The 18,070-nt window shown below is 41.0% G+C and overlaps 1 protein-coding gene across 3 annotated transcripts in view; it reads right to left on the bottom strand.

Moving 5' to 3' along the window:
• ZFHX4 (zinc finger homeobox 4) overlaps positions 1-15,819 on the bottom strand; it is a 191,035-nt gene extending 175,216 nt beyond the window's left edge. For all 3 annotated transcript variants that reach the window (XM_066266349.1, XM_066266351.1, XM_066266350.1), the window contains exon 1: positions 15,542-15,819. The gene's annotated coding sequence lies outside the window, so the exon portion shown is untranslated. The remainder of the gene's footprint in view (positions 1-15,541) is intronic.
• Between the last annotated feature and the right edge of the window lie 2,251 nt (positions 15,820-18,070).

Below are 18,070 nucleotides of genomic sequence, written 5' to 3'. Positions count from 1 at the left end.
AAGCCTCTCCTTTATATCCCATGGAACTATTTTAAAAACCACCAGTAGTACTAACACTACAGAGCACATAGGGAAATGCCAAGTTTTCTTTTGGATGAAATATTGGAAAACGTATGTTTGATCACTCAGATTAGTTGGTTATTTTATTTCTATTATGGAGAGAATTTTGTTTGGGTTGTGTATGCACGTGTGTGTGTGTGTATGTGTGTGCTTTGGGCCTGAAAGTTAATTTGACTGCTGTCCATAAGTGAAGTGAGCAATTCAGTAATTAACTTTTGTGTTTTAAATGTATGAACTTTAATTAGATTTCATTATAAACAAACAAATGTCAACCATAATTATAAGCTCCTTGGTTTATCCACATATTATCCCTTTTCAAACAAACTTGACGTCAGACAAATTAAAATCAAGCAGCCAGCAATTTTGAGTTGAATTTTACATGATCTGCTGGTAACCTGATTACCTTAACTTCAATATCATTACAGGAAAAGTATTTCAGGAAAAATAATGACAAGAATTCCAACAGGAGACAAGCTTAATCGTATTGATTCAAAAGACGCATTTTCATAGGACCCATGTTAAAGGAATAATGTTATCTTGAATCTACAGTTTCTATTAAAATAAAATTGTCCAGCATGAAAGAGACAATTAAGATTTGTGTCTGCAGAACTAGGGATACTAAACTAACTAACTAATTATCTGGGCCCAATTATCTTATACTTTAAGTAGCAAAGTATCAGTGTGGAGCAACCAACAGGCGTAAGGTTTACAGGTTTATTTACTGACTGGTGTATCTATTAGGACCAAGAACAAGTGGAGCTGTCAGGACATAATGAAGGTAAATGATTAGTTAGCACCAACCCTGAACTCTTCTTCAATGCAATAAGAGTTAATTAAAGTTTACCACCAACATCAACTAAAGCAGGATGTTGATCAGGTTTCAGCATTAAGTGCAAACAGACAATAGTTGCCAGCAATTAGTGCAGCTATCAAATGACATGCAATGATAATTATACATTTAAAACAGCTAAAGACCTGGGGGAGAAAAACTAATCAGCCTCTTGGACGACAAATACTCAAAGGGCAGGAAACAGGTATCAGATTATTTCACTTTAACACTGTAAATCAATAGAATTAAACAAGAGAAGGTTGTATGGGTACATTATCCTAGCGAGAACAATTCACTGGGTCCAGAATGAAATAAATCTGCTTGTATGGGTCTATCAAAGATAAGGACTTCTGTAGCTAAGGAAAATAAGTTACTTTTCAATTACAGTTTCAGAATGAAGTCTGTGGAAACCAAGCTGAGTCTCTTAGTTTTGTGCAAATTCAACAATGCAACAAGTATTATTGCATCATAATTATTGTAATTTAAATCAAGTATTTGCTTTCACTCCAAGGTACTGTCAAAAGTACTTTTGCCTAAATGTTATTTTTGTGTTCTCTAATGTTATCTCCCTGAAAAGTTTTTAGATGTTGGGATGGAAATTCTTTTAGTGCAGTGGAATTAAAAACTAAAACCATATTCCATACACTAGTTAGGTATTTCCTGATGCCATGCAAATCCATGACTTCAACCTTGCTGTAATCAATGGACCTGCATAAAACGCAACCCTTAAAACAATTTTAGTTCAATTAAGTCACCTCTTTATTTTCCATAGCTTTTTAAAAATTTTTCACTTATTTATTAATTTTAGAGAGATAAAGAGAAAGAGGCAGGCAGAAACATGAATCTGTTCCTGTATGTGCGTGCACTAACCAGAGATCGAACCCACAGCCTTTATGTATCAGAATGATGCTCTAACCCAGTGGTCCCCAGCCTTTTTTGGGGCCATGGACTGGTTTAATGTCAGAAAATATTTTCACGGACCGGCCTTTAAGGTGGGACGGATAAATGTATCACGAGACTGAGACAAGCGTCAAGAGTGAGTCTTAGACGGATGTAACAGAGGGAATCTGGTCATTTTTTTAAAAATAAAACATCGTTCACACTTAAATATAAATAAAATAGAAGTAATGTAAGTTATTTATTCTTTCTCTGAGGACCGGTACCAAATGGCCCACGAACTGGTACCGGTCCACGGCTTGGGGGTTGGGACCACTGCTTTGACCAACTGAGCTATGCGGCCAAGGCTCTTTTCCAAAGTTTCTGGCCTGCAGCCTAGAGCAGGTCTCCAGAAATGCACCCATCCTCATGACTTACACCTCTCCACTTGCCCAACTAACTCTGTTATGCTTAGGATTTGTATACAACAGTGGCTAATCCTAGTGTCTCCCTGGAGCTAAACCTAAGCCATGGCCAACTCCCAGGACAAAAATGTCTCCCTCCAGAAGCCCTTTCACCCCCTTCAGCACTCCTACCCTCATTGGTCCTGACATTTTCACTTCAGCCATGACAAATGAGCTGATGACTCTGATGTGACTGCACAGGAGGATGGCTTTATCTAAAGATATATCATCAACTCTCATCACCCTCTGCTAATATGGCTCTTCTGTGTTAATGTGTTGTAAAAATTTGAAGAAATTTTTGTGTAAATATATGCACTTTAAGTCATAAGAGACCAATTTCATCAAAAGGAGAAAAGGGAAGCCAGAGTGGATAGGATCAGGGAAAGGGGAAAAAAAAAAGCCTCTCATTCACTGAATGTTGCTCTTGGGATTTAAGTAACTCTACTCAACCTCTGCCCCACTGAAAGCCAGCCAGCCGACTGTCTCTTAAAGGTCCTTCCTCTCACCATGAGCAGGCAGTCAGAGCAGTGCAGAATTTGTGAGGTAGCACAAATAAATCACCTCGAATAAATATGGCTAAACCATCACTGGCCCATTTCTTTGTTTCTACCTCAGGGTGGTGCAGATTTTATTCTCAAGCCCTTAATTTCCTATATTATTAAATCTCTCTAAATCCATTTTAGTAGAGGGAGGGATTGTCAATACCCATTTGACTCCAAGATCACTGTTTTCCTCCATTAGAAAGTAGTAACACTTTTCCAACTGGTGTTAAACGTGAAACTCTTCAAGCTTCAAAGGACGGGAGAGGGGAGGCTTTCCATCTGGCATAAACCCCACCTTCAGGTGAAGTGAGAACCCAAGTTCCAGCTCCACAGATCTTATTATGTATACTACAGAGTTGACAGAGGAGACACTTGTTATAACCTCTTCTGTCAATTCATCCGAGGACACACAGCCCATCGGAGTCCACTGTAGCATAACAGACCTCGGGAGAAGAGGTCAGGCTTTGAGTAAAGTGCTATTCACTGTTGGACCATGCAAGGAGCTCTTTATTCCTGCTCTTATTGGCATCCGTCCCCCTTTACTAGAGTAAGAACAAAGCCAAGTGCTCGTGTGAGGTTTATGAATAAATCAGAGGTGAGCCACTTTAAGTGCGGCCCACGATTTCCTTGTTGACAGTGAGCACTTAAACAGGCTTCTATGACCAGCAACATCGCACAAACCGCAATGATTCCTCATTGGCACCCCGCTTCAGTCCAACAACTACCCGCGCACCCCCCTTCTCCCTTTTCACTTTTCAGGCAATTCTTATCCTGTCTCTAGCAGTTTGGTTTTACAATCCCAGAGTATCCAGCCTGTCCTAGGGTCATCATTGTACCAGCTGAAATCTTGCTTTGCTGGGAAAAATTCCACAAATAAAAAAAAAATCTTCTACATCACAGAAATTATTCTCTTATTACTAATATAGACTCTTTGGGTATGTAAGGGGCTAAGCCAACTAAGGTGAAAAATGTTGAATGATTGGAATACACACACACATTCTCTCTCTCTCTCTCTCTCTCTCTCTCTCTCTCTCTCATCAGCTGCACTCTGTAGTTATGTGATATTTCCCAGGAATTTCTCTGAGCTTCAGTTTCCTTATGGGTTAAACAAGGGAATTGTTTTATATCCCTTCTGACTGCAACAATCTATGGTACTACTATAAAATCCCATTTAGATTGTGCTGGAAGATAGTTTTTTTCTATGGAATTTTCCAAGACAGACCCAGATGTTTTTAAGGTTGTATATTTCTTATCAGTACCTAGATTGCAAGAGGAGAGGCAGATTCCAGTACTATAGTAAACTGAAGTTTCCTATTTATGTTTTTAATTAACTATCATTTATTTTTTTTAATTCATTCAATAGATATTTATTGAGGGTATTTATCAAGGACTAGCCAATAATGTCCATCACTATAAATACAGTGATTAAACAGATGTGAGTGCTGCCCTCATGGAGGATGAAACTTTTTGAGGAAAGAGTTAAATAAGCATATCATAAAAAAATGCTGAAATGTTAATTGGTTTCTTCTGATATAATACAGCCTTACTCTATCAGTATTCATTGAACACTTTATCTTAAATAAACATGCTTCCAATGAACCGTCAAGTCCGGGACTACTTATAAATGACCAGAACATAGGCAAGCACATATTTTTATTTTTAATAAAAACTGTAACAAAGATCGTGAACCAAAATATAGAAATGTAAAGCAAAAATCAAACTCAAAGCTCAGAAAATACATTTCAAATACACTTATATTTCCTATAAAAATATAAATAATAATTTAAATGTATATCTCATATATATATCACAATAGGAAATTATTATGAATTTAAAAGAAGTATAATAGAAATTGATTTTTTTGTTTAGATGTCCAAAAAATGTATTTATAAATTTATTAATCTTATAATGAATCTCATAATCTTTGAATCTGAGTATTCTTCCACTGAATAATGCATTACTGTAAGAAGATAAAGGACTATGATTTTCTCCATGAGATAAGCCAGGAAGAGGTGCATAACTTGGTTATAAAATCCCCCAAGAAAATTGAAGGGTTCTATAATATTGCTGGATTATTAATAACTGGATCTCTTCTCTAGGTTGGTATAAATTTTGATGTACAGGGTACTATGTATCAGTAGCTATACTCCTTTCATGGCATATCAAAATATCATAATATCAAGTATATAGAAAGGTATTCTGTGTCATCTAATCCAGTTGGGGGAAATCCTCTAACTCAATGGCTCTCAAGCAGGCTGGGTCAACTTCAAGACTAAAATAAGCTTTGTGTCTCTTCTATTATTGTATATAATGGACAGCCTGGAATCTTGAGTTCAAGTGGATAAGACTAAGGTCTGAATTATTTAAAAACAGTTTCTGTTCTAATATGCTTCTTAGATAAAAGACCAAGAAATGCATTAAACATCTATCTAGAAGCCCCTCAGAACCAAAGCAAAGTGTGATGGTGTAGTTGCAGATAACGAGATAGAGGACTGTCTGCCTAGAGCCATCGAGGTATCTGTTAATGCGAAAATATGAGAAGAAGGATACTAGACATTGCCCCATTCTTCGGTATACCCACTGCCCAATTCCTAGCTCCTTCCCTTGTGGGGAAAGGGATATCCCTACTCAAAAGGTTCATGAAGATTTGCTTTAATCAAATGTACTTTGCTTGAGCATTACATAAAAAACAGCCATTGAAAATGAAGAGAAAGGGAACACAGAGTCTCCAGCCCTGTCACATCCACTTACTTGAATGTTCACAACACTTTAGTTTTCTGTAACATCTACAATAACTTTGAGGAAAAGAGAAAACTGAGGCTCAGAAAGATTAAACAAGTTGGAGAGGGTCACCATCCCTAATAAGAAGTGAACCAGGTGTCTCATAGATCTAACACAATTGCTATTGGGTGTATTGAGTTGTCCAAAAATGGAGGAGATAGTCAAACAACTAAAACTCAAGTTAAAATAAACTAATTTAACAAGGGAAAAAAAAATCCAAAGTAAAGAGCATCAAAGAATGTCTGGTTTTAAAAGTAAGGGCTATTATTTCTGCACAGCATGTTGCCTCTAAAACATCACAGCCCTCATTGTTTTCACTCACTGTCATTATATGGAATAGAAACTTATTCTTCTTAACACTGTGGTCGTCATTATTAAGAATGCATTTTAAGGCACTGAGATCATCAGTGCTTTTATGAATCATAGTCTCTTCTTGACCATTCAAAGCACCTCGTCTAACCTCCTATGTAAGCAAAAATATGTTTACAGGCAGTGTTAAGTGGCCATCCAGATTCTGCTTATCTCCTTTTAGTAATAAGAGACCTCATTCTCTCAGAGGGGAGAGTTCCCCTGTGGGGTTCATCTCTGACATTTTCCTTTGTCTCTCCTCACTATTTCCATCACCCTCGCATTTAGTCATGTAACAAACTCTTTGCCGAGCAGCCAATGTAGTTGCATGACCATTGTTCCAAGAGTTGGGATGTCTGGGTTCTTGTGCAGACACTGTCCTACCTTGCTGGGTAACTCAACAACCACCTCTTATATTCTATAGCCATGACTTCAAATGAGCTGGTTAAACTGAAGTTCTAAGGCAGTTTCCAGCTTTATCATTTTTGCAAGTTTTCAGTTACTTTATAACCCTACCTGCTCTTCTGTTGTGACCATGTTGTCCAGTCCTTAGAAAATAAAAGAAATTCAGTCTACAGAAGGAAGATTTGTCAGGTTACCCCTATGAATGCATCTAAAGAGGGAAGTGGCACTAACATAAAAAGAGGGTAGAAGTATGTGTGTGCATGTGTGTGTGTCTGTACACACACTCCTACTTTGCATCTACTAATACAAAAGAGATGACTCATTCCTAATTAATTAGTGGCTCAAAAAGTTTTATGTATTCATTGCATTATTCCTAAATATATGGAGGGAAAGACAAACAATCATATTTTAGAGACTGCATATGAATAGCCTTTCAGGTTTAGTGGAAAGACTGGGAAATGAATGGCTTCTTCAGTTTACTCTTCTAAGCAGGCAAATTTTAAGATTCTCCACCGACTTCCCTCTCACAAAGTTTTTTCATTTTGTTTTGTGTTAGCAGGTGGCACCCACCAGCTCATAGGTTTTTGTATTTTAACATGGTTAAAGCTATGGATTTCCTTTCTTCTTAGCAGTGAAGGAACAGAATTTTATGGACAGATATAAAATGCATATTTTAACCCCAAAGTCAGTTATCCCTGACATAAAGTGATTTAGATCTGAGTAATTACTTGTAAGACACTTTCTGGTTTTATAGCTAGGACACAGTGGGACCTACAGAGTTTGTCCTTAGAGGTACATGCTATAATGGGTACCATTCAGCAATTATCAGCTGCCTACTGTCCTATCCCCAGGACAAGCAAACATCAGAAATGATCAATCATCTAAATATATGATGCTAGTGTGTGACCCCTGACCTGGATGACTAAAACACCTCCCCAAGACTTGTCTGGGGCTGTCAAGGCATTATGACATATTAACAAAGTCAAGCTGCCCAAATTCTTAAATTTTATGTATGTATTTTTAATCTCTAGAATGTTAAAGTGGCTAATTATATCAGAGATAAGCTGCTTGCCAAATACGTTAGTGTCAAAGCCATTTTGAAATTGTGTGCACACATTCCTAAGTACCTCACAATGGCAAGATAGAAAAAAAAAAATCACTCACAAACCTTTAAAGGAGAAGGAGAGTGGTGAGCAGCCGTTCCTGGACACAGGACTGGATGTCAAACGTGAAACTATGTCAACCTTTCAAGGCAACTTGTGAACCTCTGACACTAGGGAGTTAACAGAACATCAAATCCAGCAAGATCACAGGAGCACAATCTTTATGCAAGAAAATAATGCCATTGAGCCCTCATTAAAAGACCATTTTGTCCTTAGCCATCAAAGGCTGTGAGCCCATGAAGATCTTGGTTATATTATCAGGGATAACCAAAACAAGTGCCAAGAGCCATTGTGCCCTTAGTTCTCACATGTGTCCATCTGCTCACATATAAACATATATTCTACTTTCTGTCTGATTCCTCAAATCTCGATATCGGAATACCCTGGGCTTTTGCCCATTTCCTAAGAATGCAGACATCACATAAGCTACCATTAACCCATGTGTGATCCACTTCCATGGTGGCTGGAAAGCTGCCAGACACAACACATGCTGCTTGGTTAACAATGTCTTAAAATATAAATGAATTTATTTTTTAAATTAACACATTTTTCTTATGGAAATACCTTAATAAGCCCTTGTACATGTAAAAAAAAATAACCTCCATGTGGAATTTTTTTTGTTCTTTTAAGACTTTTTGCAAGCATATCATAAAACTTAGCCATAAAACTTTCTGAAACAATCCAGAATTTCTTGACAAATTTTTAAAAGGACTCTAGTAAAGAATTTTGGGGACTTTATATAACAAAGATCAAACACTTTTCCTTTACAATATTCTGTACTCAAGAGGCAACCCTTATACTTTAATTTACGTGAAAACACTTCTGATTTCCCAAGTTTCTATGTAACCATCTTAATAGCGCCGCAGCCCTGAACCGTTAAGGTGATGAGGAGAACCGGGGTTCTACAACCTAACAACAAAACAAGGAAGGGTAATATCTGGTAGAATCTTTTACTCCAGCTCTGGGGCAGAGCTTCCATGGCTCATTTGTGGTGACCCCAGACCGGAAAGAGCTTGTTTAAAATGTATACACATAAATAATTACCCACACTGCATTTGATTTACATATGTACAAAAGAACCAATTCCCACCTTCCAAAGTGTCTTAACACTTAAGGTATTTTAACTGTCCTAATTATGGCTAAAGAAAGCTCATTTAGAGCCCTGATCATGTTGTCAACTGATAACTAGTTACAGACCTAAGGAGTGACAAGAGAAACCTCTCCTGCAGATGTTTCCAAGAGTGAACATACAGTACTTGGCCACTTTTTAAAAGACTTCTCTCTAAATGAAATACACAATACACCCACGAGGCAACACTAGAGATGAATGAAATCCTAAGAAAATAACTGTATCATCTTGTGCTATCCACTCCCAGCCACAAAAGCTGATAGGCAACTTACAACATTAACCATTGCCCAAAGTCAGAATACACAAGTCTTTCCCAAGTGAGGTGCTCTGCCAGCAGAGACAGCTGGTGGGTAGCCAATGGAGGGGGCAAACTACCATATATTCCATCATTAACTGAATTAAGTATCCACACCAAACTACTGGCCTTTTCTAAAATAACTGTTTTTGCCAACAGAGTGCTGGAGATTCCTGGCACCCAATAACCAATATGTGACCAGCCTAGCATGTTTCTAAAAACTCTTCAACACACAAACCTCTGTTTATCATCCTCTAGTTATGCTGTTGTCATACATATTACTTCCCCGTGATGATGAAAACTGAGGGCATCTTCTAAAGTTGCTGTAACCCGAACCCCTGCTTGTTTTCTCAAGTCCTGGACAAACATAACTTTAGAGAGAGCAGAGCATAGGAGTAAAGAAAGGGGAGACTGAATTTTCATCTTCCTTTCATCTCAGTTATCCAGTCAGCCATTCAGGACCCTATTCAACAGAGCTTTTCATTATGCAAAAAAATGCTAATCCTTTTCCGATGCTTTCACACTTGTATAAACCCCCATTCCTCCAACTGAAAAGCAATTATATCAGTTTACCTTTCTGTCAAAAACAGGATTAATATTCCTATAACAGAATCTCCTGTCTTTTCCTATCTTTTTGCTTTAGGAGACTAAAGAATATTAGTAGAGGCATTCTGAGAACAAAAATACATTATTCTAAACATGCTGATGCTAACCAGTCGGTGGAGAAAGGAGAATAACCCTAAGAGGACAGAGTCCTTCAGTTCCTGCAGAAACTCTTTCCTGGGACATAACTGACCTCCCCTTTGCAGATGCCCGGAGAGTGAGACTCACTCTGGTCTATTAATCAGAAACAAATTATGAAAGAATGTCGTTGGACTGGTTGACACTATCCCATCTTGGGAGACTCAGGAACAGCTTAGTAACAATGTCCTGTTCATGGGTAATGAACAGCCATGACAAATGGAGCAGCACAACTATTTATTTGCATATGCAAATTCTCACACAAGGGAAACATGTACAAACAAGTGTCATTGTAAGGTGGATTAGGCAAACAACGCTTTCTTTTTAGGACATTCTGCAGCCCAGAACATTAGTCAGCACAATTAAACCAGTCTCCATGGAGACTAATGAAATTTCACCATGGTATGAGTTAAATTAGATAGCTAGTTATGTGTTTCCACAATCCAACTTGAAATCCATTATGGTTTCAGAACAATACAGCAATTGTGCCTAGCTGATCTTCGCCAGCCCAACAAGCTCCTAAGTTGACAATTTGCATATGTTAATATAATTAAGCACTAATTACATGAAACTTGTACATATTCACAGGCACTTTCCCTGGGTGCTTTTCAGTTTGAACCTTGGCCAAGTCTTTAACCCTTAGAATGGTCTTAGGGAGAAAAAAAACAACAACTCTGCCTGTGGGTACAGCCCCTAGGCAGACACAGAAAGCCTCCTCATTTATAAGCACAAAGCTTAACCTGGCTTCTCATATTTCCAGCAACAATGACAAAAAATATTTGGTGAGTGTGCTAGGGACCAGGAAAAAGGGAAGAGGGAGCAGAGGGGATGGATTAGTCTTTGAAGACTCATAACCAGTTATCTTCTCATGGGTAAGCAATGACATTCATTTCAAGAAAATGTTAAGGAAGAATTTGCTCTCACCAACAGTATTGAGTCTTGGGAAACGAGAATGATTAGACAACAGCAAAAATAGCAAGTGGAGAAGGAAGAAGGAGCTAGCAGCACCTAATGAGCTTTATATAAATATATGCAGAGGCAATTAAGCAATGTTAATTACTATGACAGCAGTTAATTGAATATAATTAGGTATTTTAAGCCACTGAATAAAGCATAGTTAACATTAATTTTATTGAGATTAATTGTAAATAAGGATAGATTAACTCTATGTTTTGACAGGCATAAAAAGTAGTTCTGCAAATGAAGCAGGAGCATGGCCACCAGTCCAAAAAATCATATATTATTTTAATGTCACACCTCAGAATCATCTCCTCAATAAACATGACTTTTCAAACCTAAACAGACAGGAATCTTGAAGAAAAACAAACAGCTTGCAGAGATTAAAGAGCCTTTTGTCCTTTTTCATGTGCATTTCTTTTAACAGACTAAATTAAGCGAGTCTGGTGTACGTTTTTTAGGAAGGAACATTTCACACTGAATGGAAAAAATGTTCTATCACATATGAAATTCATGCAGCTGTGCGGAACTTGGTCCAGATGGTTTCAGACCATAAAACACCACCAAATGATAGACAGTAGGCCTTCCCAAGATGATGTGATAAAGTCACAATCTTTTATTTTGACCTCCCAAATTTCTGCTTTGTATTATTTCCAGCCAAATCACATCTTTTCTTTCTTGATTGTATTTCTCCAAGAGGATTAAAAGACACATTGTGCCTACTGAGTGCTAGAAATAAATGTAAAAGGAATGGAAGGCCTCCTTTCACAGATAGCAGCTCAGTCATTCAGCCACAAAGTGTCATGATAGCTATGACAACAATGTATGCAGATGACAATACTCGAGAACTCTTACAAACAATGGTGTCTAGAAATATTTCTTAGGAAAATACTGCTAAATGAAAATCCCTCCCAAATACTTTCACAGCCAGCTACATGCCTAGTCTTTAAGAAAATTAACACAGTCCTCAAGAATGCTGAACAAATTACTAATAAGAAAGGCACTTCAATTGATTTTGAAATAAATCAATAGGTGATTAACATAATATTTTTAAAGCAGCAGCAGCTGGTATGTGTGTGTGTATGTGTGTGTGTATAACAGAAACATATATATTATGTTTCCAATACCTCTCAGCTCTTAATCGAATAAGGGCTTTTTGCCACCGAGCCTGCCTCCCAACTTCTTTAGGGTCCCCTTAGTCTTTATAACCCAAATCCTAAAATGGTCTGTGAAACAAGACTACAACAAGCCATTCTGCAGTGAAAGATTTTAAATCATCCAGGCTCTTCTAATAGACTTGAGACTTATTGAGGTAGAAACCATAAAAAATGAAGAAGGGAAATTTAATCCCTGAAATATTGATTTGCACATTAATATCATATAGGCAGAGGGCAATTTGGCTTCGTGGAAATGACACATTGTCGACCCTTGGTGAAGTCAGAGCCAATCTAACTGCTGAACATGTCTGAATCTCAAGAGTTATTAAGGGCCTCCCTTCTTGCCTTTATGACTTTTCTTCAGCCTACCAATGCAATCTTAAATGTATTATCTTTAAGAAATAATTGTAAAACCTCAGGGGTTTTCCAGTTAATGGAAGGGAGGCCAAACCACATCAGATGCTGAAATGCAACATTAAACCCTTGCAATCAACAAAAGCACCTCAATTCTCATCCATCCAGGGCAGGATCTAATATTGTTATTAAAGATAATCAAATTTCATTGTGTAAATTTAGGTTCATGGTCAGAATGGAAGCAGTAAATTCTGCAATATTAAACAGCGATTTTTCTCAGCCTCCTCTGTTTTCCTTGCTGGTGCAGCATCTTTTCAAATAATTCAACTAGCTCAAAATTCATGAACAGATTTGAGCTCATCTGCAAAAAAAAAAAAAAAAAAAAAAAAAACCTGCAATAGATGACAATAGAGCTGAATAGGTTTTCCTTTGGTTTTAACTTCAAGTGGCAACTTTCACTTCCTAGACCCAGAGTCCACTCTCCCTGTCTGACCTCACAGTTGGTGCGATGGCTTTGACTTACACAGCTGGTTTACCTGACCTTTCTTTGTTCCTTAGGTACATTTCACTTTTCAGATTTATGGTATTCCCCCCCATATTTCATTGCCTGTATCTTCATTGCCATAAAAATGAAAACACCTCAATATCACTTTTTTTTAATCCAAAAGCAACCAGCTATTGAATAAACACACCATGAAGCTCTCTCCCCAGTTACTGCCATAAATATTAAAACCATTTAAAAAATAACTACAAACCTTATGATCCCCACACTGAAGCCAGGTGCAAGAGGTTAAAACAGCTGGCTAGCCATCTTTTATTTTTGTGTGCCTTCCTGCTGATTGAAACCACAAATGTTGAAAACTACCAAATATTCCCTTAAGAATTTTTTTAAGAAGAAGAAGGAAAAGGAAAAATTTTCATTTTCTTTAATATGCTCCTCTAAAGAGAAGAAAAACTCTAAAACACAATCAGTTACAGAAGTAGTGAAATAATCGCGAACATCTCCTTTCTGTTGTATTTAAATCATCCTTTCCAACAACTATGCATAATTGTTTTTTACTCTTCCAGTTAGAAAAGAGAAAAAGAGGTAAAAGGAAAGAGAGAAAGTCGGAGCCTGCTCTGTCAGTTTCACCAGTAAATATAAAGTAAAACAAGTGTTGACGGCACCGAGAGTGTTACATACCCGGGCTGTGTTTTTGCACTGCTCTCAATGGAAGCGATCGATGCCCGTGTCACTGTCGCGTCCCAATCGCAGCCAAGTCTCAGCCTTAATCTAAGCAACACCCGAAAAGGCAGCGGCAGCCGCAGCCTCTCCCTGACTCTTCCATCCATCCAACCAACTAAAAATATAATACTACATATGAGCTTTAAGCACTCCACGTTTATAGAGATCAAGCCACTGAAAATCCTGGAGAACACAATAATAAAAAAAAAAAAAACCTTTCTGTCTCTTGTCTCTCTCTCCACCCTCTCTTCCTCTCTCCTCTCTCTGCTCTCTGTCTCTCCTTTTGCCATCTACATGATCCTTGATTAAACATGGAACAGAGTTAATAAAAAAAAAAAAAAAGACGGGGGGGGGGCGGTAAGGACTCAAGGAGAGGAAATGCAACTGTCAGAAATCGGGACCGCCAGATTTCCTGGTGAACCTGCCTCTGTCTGAGTCAGTGTCAATCCACCATCTTCCGCCAGTGAACTTGTCTTTGGGTTTTTGTTTGGTTTAGGGGGGTTGTTGCTGTTGTGTGTGTGTGTGCTTTTTTTGGAAGGGGGGAGGGGAAAGCCAAGGTGGGGGCTGGCGGTGGGGGAGCAGAGAGAAAGCGTGTGAGTCTGTGAGTGTGTGTTGAGTGTGAGTGTGTGTGTGTGCAGGGGTCGGCGTTGGGGGGGGGGCGTGTGCGCGATCTGAACCTTTGGTACCTACAAGGAGGGTGTCTCACCGAACGGTAGCTAAGACCTCACCGGAACCGCGCGGAAGTGAGGAGCCGCGGCCGAAGGCGGCCGCCGGAGCCTGGTCTCCGGGCCGGACTCCAGCCCGAGAGCCAACAGGAGCCCCCAGCCCGGACCGCAGGTAACAAAGAAATACACACCAGCGCACCGTCTTCTGGGGGGAGGGGGGCCAGGATGGGGAGCCTTCTGTAACTTGCACATCGGCTGAGAAACTTTATATGATCCATGAGAAATTTTATTATTTTTTTCTAATAGAAAAGAGCAGAAAGAGTGGGGGAGGGGGACGGAGACAGAAGTAGAAGGCAGGCGAGACCCGACGCATTCCAGCCCCTGTGCCTCGCGCGGCTGTCGGCCGGAAGGCGCACTTGATGCCGGAGAGGCGAGAGAGGTGAAGTTCGTTTGCAGACCTGGAACCCATTTGGGGGGGCGGGGAATAAATCAGTTCCCACAGCCCCCCCGTCCCCCGCCCCCCCCCCCCCCGTACACACACACACACACACACCCCTTGCCCTCAGCCAAAAAGAAAGGGAACGATTCTGGACCCAGAGCCACGGACATCTATGCTCTGGTCTAACGGGCACCCGGCAGCCCAAGCCCCGAGAGGTGGCCGCGTCCGGGTGGGTCCCTGGCCCCGAGGCCCGGCGATCCCGCCTCCTAACGGACCTGCCTTCCGTGCGTCGGCGCCCGAGTCCCCCCGCCTGCCCTCCCGCCCGGTAGCAGTCGCGGGCTCTGCCCGCCGCCGCCGCTCGGCGCAGTGTCTCCCCGAAGCCCGGGGCCGGCCCACACCCCGGCCTCCCGGAGCCTCAGCCCAGGGCGCGCGGACCCGGGCCTCCGCCTGGCCGGCGCTGGAGCCCTTCGCAGCACTCCAGAAAGGGAAGCGGGGTGGCAGGAGGAGCAGGAAGAAATCCAGACTGAATAAGGGGCAGGGGGTGGGGGAGCCGGGAGAGGGGCTCCGACCCCACCGTCCGGCAGCCAAACTTTCGGAGGATGGGTGCGCTGGAAGGGGCGTCGCGACCTCCGCGCGGAGCGAGCGGGGACCCGGCAGTGCCCGCGCCGCCGCGAGCTGACAGCCTTCCGCGCCACCAGAAAGCCCGGGCTCGCGCTTCAGACAGAACCCGAAAAGACAGGAAAAAGGAGATCCAACTGCTCGCCAGACGTGGGAATCCACCACTGAATCCAAAAGTTAAATCCCGAAAAACGCAGCTCCCCGAAGAAAGTGGGAAAACGGGCCCCTCCGGGCCCCCTCCCTCCCTCCGCGGAGCAAATCCTCGAGCCAAAAAAAGGGGGGAAAGAGATAGAAAAGGGGCGTAGAGCGGAAGGGATGGTCGGGATGCGGGGACGTGAGCGGGAGCGAGCGAGCCGGGGGCAGAGAGAGAGGCGGAGAGGGAGAGAGAGCGAGCGAAATATCAAAGATTGTGCAAGATCAGGCTGGAAAGATAATCGATACTCGACCTAAATTTAACACAAACTACTCAATAAAAGTTAAAGAAAAAACTTACTTTCCATTTCCCCTGCAGTTCCTACGCGATCTTCGCCTCTTTTTTGTTTTGCTTTTATTTTACTTACAGCTGATCACATCCAAGTAAAACGAGAGGGTTCATTAAAAAAAAAAATAAAAAAAAATAAAAAAAATAATCCTCGAACTTTATTGGGTGAAAATAAAAACGCTGGAGCAGAAAGTGGGGGGCATGGAGCGGTCCTCGGGGGTCCGGGAGGAGTTAAAGCATGTGCCCACCGCAGTCTCGCTGTTTGGTTGTGAAGGGGTTGGGAAAAGGAGGAAAGGAAATGAAAATCCGATATGTCTTTATTCTGCTAATTATTATCGTTTTAGCCCTGTTTAAAAAAATGGCTGATTAAGTTGAGTGCGCATGTCTTTGTGTGTCTATTCCCGATATGCACTCTGGGAATGAGAGAGGAGAGCGAGGGAGAGGGAGAGGGAGAGGGGGGAGAGAGAGGTGTAATTAGTGAGGTGATCAACATTCCCCAGACTGCAAATGACGCGCAGCCCGGACTCGGAGCAGCCCGGAGCCTCGCGGCTTCCAGGGCTTGGAGGGCGGCGGCGGGAACCCGGGACGCGGCGACCACGGAGAGGGCAGGGACCAGGACCTCGGGGCTCGCACCCCACGCGCCCCTGAGCGCGCGCGACTCCCAAACTTCATTAGACACATAGACACACACACACACACACACAGACACAGACACACACACACTCAACAAGGAGGGGGGGCGGTCAAACCTAAATACCGCCAAAGCAATGCCCTTTAACCACTCGATTTTTTTTTCTTTTTAATTTTAATGAGGCAAAGTCATTATTAGCGGACCAGAGATTTGTTTACTAGAGAGCTTTAACGAGAAATGTGAGTTAGGGCAATGGAGAGGTTTGCTTTGCCTAGTGGCTTCTGCTATGTACAAGAACGCACGTTAATAGTGAAATGCGGGGGCCTGGGCTGATATGCAGATGTATGTAAATAAAGGGTGCCTGGCTGTGTGCGGAACCGCTCTGCCCAACCTATTTCACAGAAGGAATTGCACTCTGCATTCGTAGGCACGCTATTTAAACGCGTAGCTTTCCCTTGCACACGCAGGAGAGAAAATCCAGGGCAGGGAAGACGGAAACGGTTAGTTTAGTCAAAGTAAACTTTCTAATGAGAAGAAGTGATGATCGCAAGGGTGATAGTGAAAGTACGGTTCTAGCCTTTACATAATATTTTTGAATATTTTATCAGAATTGCGTAAGTTCAACATAATGGCTTTAAGAAGACTTAGGACAAAACCTTTCATCTTGCGAGTCTATTGAATTATCTTTCTTGAAGCACATTATGATGAATTTTAAAACCCCACTACAGATCTCATTAGAATGAAATATACTTGGTATTTTCTGGTGCAAAATTTAAGGTGGCTGATTCTCATTTGAAAATCTAATTATCTCTTTCCAATATTACAAACGTGAATATGAGTGACACTTTCATTAAAAGATAATTAACTAAAACTAGGAATAGACATACTTTTAAATACCCCCTGCTGCATGCATATATATATATATATATATATATATATATATATATAGCCATTGCTACTCAGATAGCGTCTTGATACACTGCTACACCACTACAGGTCACAAGGAGACTCACCACCTATGCAATATTTCAAAAATAAGAATTCTACAGAGAGGGTGTGAGGAACAAATCAAACAAGCTAAAAACAGGAAATACTTGCAGTGTCCAGCTTCCTGGACAGGTGAGGCATCAGCTGCGCTTAAGTTGACAGGCCTTTGAAGTTCTGAATCTCCAGGATCTGCTTCAAAACCTTGTCTTAGGCCTTAAGCACCACATCTACCAGATACCACCAGAAAGGTTTATCGCACCAGCACTAGCAACAACAGAGGCTCAAACCTGCACCTTTCTGGCCTGAAACCTTGCATTATCAGGGAAACATTTAGAAAATCCTAAGACTGATGCAAATGGGCTTAAAACCCCAACAGAACAAAGCAGAGTCCTGGATAGAGCAGACCCAGGCCCGGGCAGCTGGTCACCTATGGCATCTGGCTGAGGTTCCAATACAAGTCCAGAGGCTTGGAGAAGAGAATAAAACCCAGATATGGTCTTTATTAAGAGAAAAAGAAGAGCACCACCTTAGGATCTGGAGTCTGTGGAGGTTCCAGCAGCACCTTAGAACCATGGCTACTAAATGTTAGCAGAAAGCAAAGTGCCGGTGTCTCCAAAGACTTCACTGCATCTCAAACCTGTTAGGAAGAAATCTGCTCAGACTGGACAGCTTTCTCAGATTTTTAAGTTACTTTGTTTACAGCCCCACTTTTACATGGTAGCTGTGTCACTGTGTGTCGCAGTGTCTGATTGTATCTCACTGGGCTTTATCCATGTGCCTTCAGAAACATACATGCCCACGAGGGTAAAATTTAAATTTTCTGTAACTTGCAAGTAAAGAAGGTGTTTATGTAGCGTTACTGTTTACTGAAAAACACCCTAGAGAGTAAAAATTCTGGTTTTAAAAAACTATTTGAGGTGTGT

Source organism: Saccopteryx bilineata, chromosome 3 (genome assembly GCF_036850765.1).
Source record: "Saccopteryx bilineata isolate mSacBil1 chromosome 3, mSacBil1_pri_phased_curated, whole genome shotgun sequence".
NCBI classification, from domain to species: Eukaryota; Metazoa; Chordata; class Mammalia; order Chiroptera; family Emballonuridae; genus Saccopteryx; species Saccopteryx bilineata.
This window is presented reverse-complemented; position numbering and strand designations above follow the sequence as displayed.